General features: G+C 37.8%; 1 long non-coding RNA gene across 3 annotated transcripts; it reads left to right on the forward strand.

Moving 5' to 3' along the window:
• The first annotated feature begins 1,182 nt into the window (after window positions 1–1,182).
• LOC117308699 (uncharacterized) lies at window positions 1,183–7,023 on the forward strand. Of its 3 annotated transcripts, XR_004522862.2 has the most exons (4): window positions 1,234–1,715; window positions 3,812–4,952; window positions 5,385–5,511; window positions 5,755–7,023. It is a non-coding gene; the product is annotated as an uncharacterized lncRNA (long non-coding RNA). The 3 variants fall into 3 exon arrangements; XR_004522861.2 differs by having other exon boundaries at window positions 1,241–1,715; window positions 5,385–7,023; XR_012327181.1 differs by lacking the exons at window positions 5,385–5,511; window positions 5,755–7,023 and having other exon boundaries at window positions 1,183–1,715; window positions 3,812–5,009.
• The last annotated feature ends 2,137 nt before the right edge of the window (window positions 7,024–9,160 follow it).

Below are 9,160 nucleotides of genomic sequence, written 5' to 3' on the forward strand. Positions count from 1 at the left end.
TTTCTCTGCAAGTTCTCGTGACCCTCTCTGTGATGGTTCGATCAGCCACTTAGAGTTGATGCATATTCATTCCTCTGCGCGCCTGCCGCAGTCGCTCACGCGCCTGCACTGACTGTGTGTTCTTGGTGCAGTAATTGAGCGGCAGTAGATTGATTGCTCTGGGGAGCTGTAGGGCCTTAAAGGTGAAAACATATCAGTCCTGTTAATAGGAAACAAAAGCTCTGGTGGCAGTTCAGCAGTCAGATATTTACAGTGTAGAAAGACGAAAGATATGATGTGTTCCTCTCCATGGACCTGTTTACTTTTTAAATTTTGAATTAGGTCTGTATCAGTAGTAGTGGAGAACAGCCTTCTTTTATGAATTTTATAGAATGCTAATTGAATATAATATTAATACTATTATCTCTCAAATCTGATAGTTTAGAACCTGAGAGTTTGTATACACCTCTGTAGCATTGGCAATAATGTGTAAAATATCTTAATGTCTTACATAAATATAGAATGCTTTTGGATTGATTCTGGTATTTAGAGGCTTAATTTGGTTACAATGTTCTCATGCTAATTTCTTGTCATTTAGTAGTATGCTCTATGGGAAAAGGGTGAAACTTTATTCAACATGGCATAGAAGTTGAGCTGCCTTTATCTCTTTATCATAAGCATCCTTTGATTATTACCCCCGCCACCTGCCAAACTGTATGTTAAGTAATACATTGTCTGGGAAAAAGGATCCTGTATGGAACGGTGGCCTCCAGAAGTAAGCTAGTTTCAACATGGACATCTATGCAGCTTATCTAATTGACATGTTTTTCTCAGGTGTGCTGTTCTTATGTTATGGTCTCCCCTCCCCTTCCCCTTCTCCAGTCATGAATTTTTTTCTTTTGAGATATAATTCACATACCATAAAATTCACCCTTTTTTAAAGGTGAATTCTATGGGTTTTAGTATATTCACAAAGTTGTGCGACCATCTCCACTGTCTTCCAGAAGATTTTCATCACTCCACTCCTTCCTTCCCCTAACCCCTGGCAACCAATAATTATTTTCCTTCTGTGGATTGACCTCTTCTGGACATTTCATATAAATGGAATTGAACTATACGTGGTCTTTCATGTCTGGCTTATTTTACTTATTAGCAAGGTTCATCCTCATTGTCACATGAACCAGTACTTCATTTTTATGGCTGAATAATATTCCATTGTATGGTTATACCACATTTTGGGTTTCATTCTTCAGTTGGTGAACATTTGTGTTGTTTCCACTTTTTGGCTGTTGCTCTACTGGCGTTAGTTCCCACACGTCCTTGTCTTGTTCGTGATCTTAGAGGGAAGGCTTTCAGACTTCACCGCTGGGTATGATACAGGCTGTGGGTTTTCTTAGATGCTGTTTATCAGCTTGAGGAAGTTCCCTTCTATTTCTAGTTTGTTGAATGCTTTTATTGTGAAAACGTGTTGGATTTTGTCAAATGCTTTTTCTGCACCTATTAAAATGCTCATGTGGTTTTTGTCCTTTATTCTATTAATATGGTGTGTTCCATTGGTTGATTTTCTTATGTTGAGCATTGTAATATTTTATGGAGCTTTTTATATAATGTTCTCTTACTGTGTGGTTTTAAATAATTTGAACCAATTTCTCTACCTTATATTTCAGGCATTTATTAATACAGCAAAAGAAATTTATGAAAAAATCCAAGAAGGAGTCTTTGACATTAATAATGAGGTATATATATATATATATAAATATTATTGGCTAGTTAATTTAGAATTGAATTTTATTACTTGGAGTCAAGATTTCTACTTTTTAAAATTCGTAAAATGGATCTATGATGTCAGTTAACAGATAAGTTTATAATCTTCTCATTGAAAATTTGTTATATGTTGTATAATAGCTAAATGTTTATGTTCTAGTGAAGCATCACTTTATCTATGAAAACGGATTAAAATAAGTGACCCTATCCATTTATTGCAAGCAATGCAAAATAATATAAATCCTCCAAAGAGAGAAGAAAATCCACTTTCATCTACACATCCATATGGTGTCATCTGCTTTGGGAATAATTTTCTAGTGTGTAAATGCGTGTGTGACGTCAGCTAATGCAAGGTGCTCTCTCCATTGTGTCTGGTGCGGAGAAGGGAGGCGTCCAATTGGAAGTTACTCCCAGTTCAGCATAGTGTGTTTTCAGGAGCCTGAGTTAGTATATGTAATTGGCAGTTGGCACTAGTTGTTTTGTTTGTTTTTGTGGGTTTCTTTTCTTTTCCTTTTTTTTTTCTTTTTTTTTTTTGTAAAATTATTTTGAGCCAGTTTTGATCAACATGATGAGGATAAAATGTAACTTTGAAACAGATAATTCAGAGTGTTTACCAAAGGCCATCATTTTGACCTAAATCACCACTATGCATTTGTCCTTATTTATTTCAGAATTTTTATGTGGATAAGAGCATATTATTTACTTTTACATAAATGTTTCTGCCATTCTATAATAAGACTTCTTGCTTCCAAGAGAAAAACCCTTATTCCTCCCCCAGGTGCAGTGAGGAAGCACCGTGTTAGGAAGACATTGTGTGTGCATCTCTTGGCATGTGCAAGAGAGCCTCTTTATTATCTGTCTCAATATTCTTGGCTAAAACAAACAACAGTTTGCCTAGGGTTTCCAAAAAGTGTTTGATTTTCCAGTTTCTTTTAATTTGTAGTGATAAAGTTTCTAACCCATACTTTCCAGGCTTATATGGCAACAGACCTTGAGTTAATTTTAAAGGCGACACCATTCAGAGACTAATGCCATATAAATTGAACAGTAATTGGGCGTCTTTGTAAAGGGCATGTTCATTGTCTCTGACTGGTTTCATATAGTAGCTGAGTGCTTTACTGTGCCTGGCGTGGCTTTGATTGCAATGTGCTGTCAGGAGCCAACAGGCCGTGCGATTTATCTGGCCTGATGCCAAGTCTGACTTCTTGATTCCTCAAGAAGTTGCTACCAGCCCAGAGGGGGCAAAACCAATGAGCCATAGGGCATGCTTTTTATTAAAGAGGAGTCAGAAGAGCGAAAAGAAACCACATCAGCTGCTGTCAATACTGAGCTAGTGCCAGAAAACCCCAAGGCTACTACTGTTGCAGAACAACTGCCAAGCACTATAAATCTGAGATTTACTGTGATCGTAAAGTTTCCTTAAGAGCTTAATTTCTGAAGCTACTGTATTACTTTTTCTCAGAGTGTTGTATTTTTAGGTAAAATCCACTTGAGGGAGTGAGGGTTGAGACATAAGTGTGAGTTTGATGAATGAAAGAACCACTCTGTGTGTGGGTTCTTGGCAAGCTGCCATGTCTTTGGGGATCATAGAAATTATTGATGACACAGAACACTCATATGCCCTTAGCCTGTACAGCTGGATTCAACATGGAACAGAAACGCTGGTCTAGAGGAAAGATTGTACGTTGTATTAGAGGAGCATAGGCTTTGCATATTTTTCTCTTTTAAAGATTACGTTTTAAACAATCTCTCCATTGTGAGAATTCCCTTAAAGCAGCACTCTGGTTTCTGTTAACGCAGTACCTGGTATGATAAGGAATTGTTTGCAGGAATATTTCCACAAGTATTATTTTTAAAGGAAGGAACATCCCCTGAGAGATATTGTTTTAATTGTTGTAAAAATCTGCTTAGCATATATATATATATATATATATATATATTTTTTTTTTTTTTTTTTAGTTGTTTTGGTAAGATTGTGCCACTAAGAAACCAGAGGATTTCTTAAATTTAAATTATACTGTCTGGTTGGCTCCAGATACATTTATTATCCTTCTGTCTTTCATTCCAGGCAAATGGCATTAAAATTGGCCCTCAGCATGCTGCTACTAACGCCACGCACGCAGGCAGTCAGGGAGGACAGCAGGCCGGGGGAGGCTGCTGTTGAGTCTGTTTTTACTGTCTCGCTGCCCAGAAGGGGCTACTCACCTATTCTTTCACCCTCCTGCTCAGCTGAGACATGAAACTCTTCGAAATGGCTTTATGTCACAGAAGAAGACTTTAATCCTTCAAATTCTTGTATAACTTTGAATAAATGGTTAATGTTCACTTAAAAGACAGATTTTGGAGATTGTATTCATATCTATTTGCATTTGATTTCTAGGTCAATTGACGTGATTATTTTTGTTAAATGTTGTCTTGTGCCCTTACCTACGAACTGAATTGTATTGAACACTACAGAGTCATCTTGAGTATTTTAAATCGGTTTGTGTAGTTAGGTTTCCCCACACCTGTGGTTACCTAATGTTTAATTATTATAGAACTGTCCTCAAAAGTTTGTCAATTTTCAAGGCTATAAGGAAAACCGAAGGACTCTTTTAATTCTGTATTTATCATTTTACTTTCTGTATATATAGTTTATAACCTGCTTGGGTGTAATTTGCCAAGCTTGAATTCTTTAATGCATTTGCATAAATTCTATACTGTTTAGAGCTTAAAGCTACAGAAGCATCGTTAGGAATTGCTTGGACACTGAATTTTAAACTTTTTGACATTGTTAACAAGCATGTTCATCTTTTTCTTGTCACTAGTCCGAGAGAAATATGCTTAATGTACATTCTAAAGGCTATGTGTGTGTTAACCTGTTTTAATGCCAAAAGTCTGTTATTTGTCCACAGTTCTTTAAGACCTCTTCAGAAAAGGATTTGTTTGCCTTAATGCAGACTGTTGGGTAAAAACACAGTATAATGAGTGAGGTAGGCGGAAGAAAGGACTCCCTCTGCCTGAGCGACTCCAGGAGGAATGATGTGTCCACATTTAGACGGCACATTATGAGGACTTTAATCTTTCCTTGAACACAATAATGTTTTCTTTTTCTTTTATTCACATGATTTCTAAATATATTTTTCACGCAGGACAGTTTTTCAACCCTTGATGTACAGTGACTGTGTAAAATTTTTCTTTCCGTGGCAACCTATAATCTTTAAAATATGGTGAGCATCTTGTCTGTTTTGAAGGGGATATGACAATAAACCTACCAGATGGAAAAATCCTGTTAAAAGTAGAAAAGCTTTAGTAATTTGCTCAGTGTGGTGGTTTTATCCTTCCTTTTCTTTTCTCCCTTGGACTATAATGAAATTGTTATAGCAGTGCAAATAAAATCCTATGTATAAAAGTGTTCTTTTTTTTTTATGACCACATCATTTTTTAAGAATGCAGTTTTTCAGTCATCCACAGCTTTTACATGTATTATAAAGCACATTTTTTTTTAAGGGTCAGGATGTTTAACAACACTACCCTTTTAAAAATTTGCTAGAATGTGATAAAAATCTTTTTACCGTATTGAAATTCTTTTTGTTATTGATGATGTAAGCAAGTATTTTAAGTATGAAACTAACTACTTTCAATCCGCTCACTGACTTCAGCTTTCTACCGGTCTTTCCTGAAGATTCAGCAGTGCTCTGTCAAAGCTTTGACATTACTCCTGTGGGAAGTCACCCAATGCTATCTGAGTTTTTTGCTTTAACTAGCTCCTAGAGGACAGAGAGAAAGGTGAGGGGAAATTGAGTTTCTTGAGTATTTTTATTATGAACTTTTTTTTCTTTAAAGTGGTCTTATCAAATTCACTGATCTTACCATTCACTCTCATTAGTGGTGAGTAGGACAAGTTAAGACAACTAGAACTTGTTCTGCTCTGTACCAGGAAGAGGATGATTCTTTGGGAACTGTTTTTTTGTTTGTTTGTTTGTTTTGCTGTACTTGGGCCTCTCACTGTTGTGGCCTCTCCCGTTGCAGAGCACAGGCTCCAGACGCGCAGGCTCAGCGGCCATGGCTCACGGGCCCAGCCGCTCCGCGGTATGTGGGATCTTCCCGGACCGGGGCACGAACCCACGTCCCCTGCATCGGCAGGTGAACTCTCAACCACTGCGCCACCAGGGAAGCCCTGGTAACTGTTACTTTTAAACTGCTGTTAATTTTTCCAGAAACTTAATGTGTTTCTTTTCCATGCTGTCTCCTCTAATTCTTTTATAAATCAAGTGTAAGAAGAGAAAGTCATGGGGAAAACAAACAACAACAAAGCACATGTATTTTAATAACCTAAGAAGAGCTGGAGCCCTCAAATGCAGCCCCTGCACAGTAGCCTTAACCTGCCTCGGCCTTGGGCCACAGGGGCGGGTAGAGGACTTCTCCGTAGTTGTCACCACTTTCTCTACAAGTTTCATCTGCCATTAAGGAACATATGTGATGAATCCTTTATGTCAGTCGACAAAACAGTGTTACCGTCTGGTTTCTACTCTGCTGTTTTATTATCCTTGTCACAAATAATGTAATAGTGGCACCTGGAACTAAACGCTTTAATACTGTAATTAAGTCTTTAAATGATCTTTGGTCAATTTTGGTAGCACCTATGGACATGTTTTAAGAGCTAGAAAATCAGTCACAAAAAATAAAACTTTTAATGTCTCAACATGTAACATTCCAAAGTTGTAATCTTCATAAATATAGTGTTATAATTTGCCTTCTGGGTTTAACAAAACTGGATTAAGACCAAATTTTTGGAAGAGTAGTGTATAATTAGATATACAATTCAAACAGTACATGAGAGTGAAACTATATCTTCCTACACAGTTTATTTTTATTTTTTTATTGAAGTATAGTTGATTTACAGTATTGTGTTATAGTTTCAGGTGTACAGCAAAGTGATTCGGTTATATATGTATACATCTATGTTCTTTTTTAATTCTTTTCCATTATAAGTTATGTTTTTAATTTTAAAATAGCCTGTTAAGAGGAAAATAGTTCCTGTTTCTAATCGTTCTAATAGTGAAGAGAGTAGGAATATATATGATACCAAAATGTGTCTAATCTCTCAAATGATTTGTGTTTGGGACACATTAAACATTTATTCCCTCATAGGTAGTGAAGCTCCATCTAAGCTCAGTACTAAGGTTGGCAGCACAGGGTTTGACTATGTGAGCTAAAAATTAATACCACAAAAACCCATAATAATGCAAAAAGATAACCCTGTTCCATAATAAATAATTGACTATACAAATGCATGAACATATCTACCTGTGTTTCCTGGAAAGAGTTCACATGTGCTTCAGTGTTCAAATGAGAATAGAGCCTAACCCCATAAGTAGAGTATCTCATGTTGCATTGGTATATACTGGATAACACTACTTACTTGGCTGAAGTCATGATGGGAAACTTTAAGCTGCACGTGTATATATTCAGTGTTCATTAGGTTTAGAAAATCATCAGGCCAGCTCTTAAAAATTGAAGGACAAAGGACCAAAAACCTGATAGGAAACATGGAAAAAGACAGTTCACCAAAAAATGAAGTAAAAGTATCCCTAAAATATGTTTTAAATTCAGACAGTTAGAAATGCAAATTAAAACTGAGATGCCATTTTTCAACTATGATATTGGAAGAAGTTTAATACAAGTATGACAACACATTCTGTTGGTGAAATGTCTCATGTTGCTGGTGGAAGTGCAGACTGATATTAGCTTTCTGGAGAGGAACTCAACAATACCTAATAGAACCAGGAGATACTTACCTGTTGACCCAGCCTTCCCACTTCTAGGAAAATACCCTGATGATACCCTCCAACAATGCGAAAGCACATGTGCACAAGGTTGCTCACTGCAGCATTGGCTGTAATTGCAAAATAATTGAAAATGACCTCAGTGTCTTTACATAGGAGAGTGATTCAGTAAGCTGGTACGTCACACAATGTAGTCCTGCACGGGTGTAAAGAGTCTGTGGAAGAGCTCTGTGTACTGATGTCATGATTTCCAGGATATATTGTTAAGCAAAATGAGAAAAGCAAAATGCAAGCGTGTCTACAGTTTACCATCGCTCATTTAATTAGGAAGGCAGGAGACGAAAATATACATGTATCTGCTCACCTGTGCAAAAGAAACACAAGAATAATAAACTAGAAACTAATAATAAACTAGAAACTAATGAGACTGGTTACCTAGTCTCATTAGGGGGTGAGTACAGAGTGGAAACTAAGGCGAATCGGGACGAGTAGCACCTTTCAATATACAGTTTCGTTTAACTCAAAACTACAGTAATGTTTCACATACTCTGAAAATAATTAAAATCAACCATGATGTACCAGGAACTCAAAATGAAATAAAAACTAATGAGAACCTACCTATAGTATTAAAAAGTGACATTACCACACTGCACAGTTCTGTGGAATTCTTGCGCAAAATGTATAACGTCGACCTAGTCATTGGGAAACCTCAGACGAACCCAAATTGAGGAAAATCCTACAAAGTGGCTAGCGCTCTTCAAAAATACCAAGGTTGTGAAAGATAATGAGGCACACAGATTGGAGGAGACAGATGTGGTAGCTGAATGTAATGTGGGGTGCTGGATGAGTCCTGGAGGCAGTTCTGATGAGGGAGAGGCACGCGGGGGGCTTCTCTGGTACATGTTCTGTTTCTTGACCTAAGTGGGGGTTACACGGATACTTGCTTTAAAATCTTTTAAACTGGGCCGATGTGTGTACTTTCTTGTAAGTTAAGGCTTTGTCTCCATCGATCAAAAATGCTGCCTTATGAGTTGCTCTCAGAACTTGAATATGTGAAGTCTACCCTATCTCCTTTTCGTGGATTGAACTGTGCTCCCCACCAGCCCCCCAAAAAATATGTATGCTGAAGTTCTAAGCCCTCGTATCTCAGAATTTGTCTTTATTTGGAAACAAGATGGTTGCAGATGTAATGAGTTAAGATGGAGTCATACAGGATCAGGGCCGGTGTCCTTATCAGAAGACGGCCATGTGAATACACACACAGGGAGAAGGCCACGTGGACGAGGCAGCCTCAAACCCGGGAGCCCCGAAATGGCCAGCAAACCACCAGCCACTAGGATGAGTCTTCCACGGGTTTCAGGGATTACACCCCTGCCGACCTCTTGACTCTGGTGTCGAGCCACCAGAACTGTGGAAGAAGAAGTTCCTGCTGTTTCAAGTCACCCAGTCAGTGATACTTTGTTACGGCCACCCTAGGAAATTAATACATACCTTACATCCTATGAATGAAGACATTTTTTGATAGGTTGTCTGTGTCCCTTCAGTGAAAGGTCGTGTTGAAGCCGTGGGTTTATGGGAGAGTAACAGCTGCTTCACTGCGTAGCACGTGTAGAAATCATCGTGAGAGAAGCAAAGTTAATCTCTAGGAA

Source organism: Tursiops truncatus, chromosome 17 (assembly GCF_011762595.2).
Source record: "Tursiops truncatus isolate mTurTru1 chromosome 17, mTurTru1.mat.Y, whole genome shotgun sequence".
NCBI classification, from domain to species: Eukaryota; Metazoa; Chordata; class Mammalia; order Artiodactyla; family Delphinidae; genus Tursiops; species Tursiops truncatus.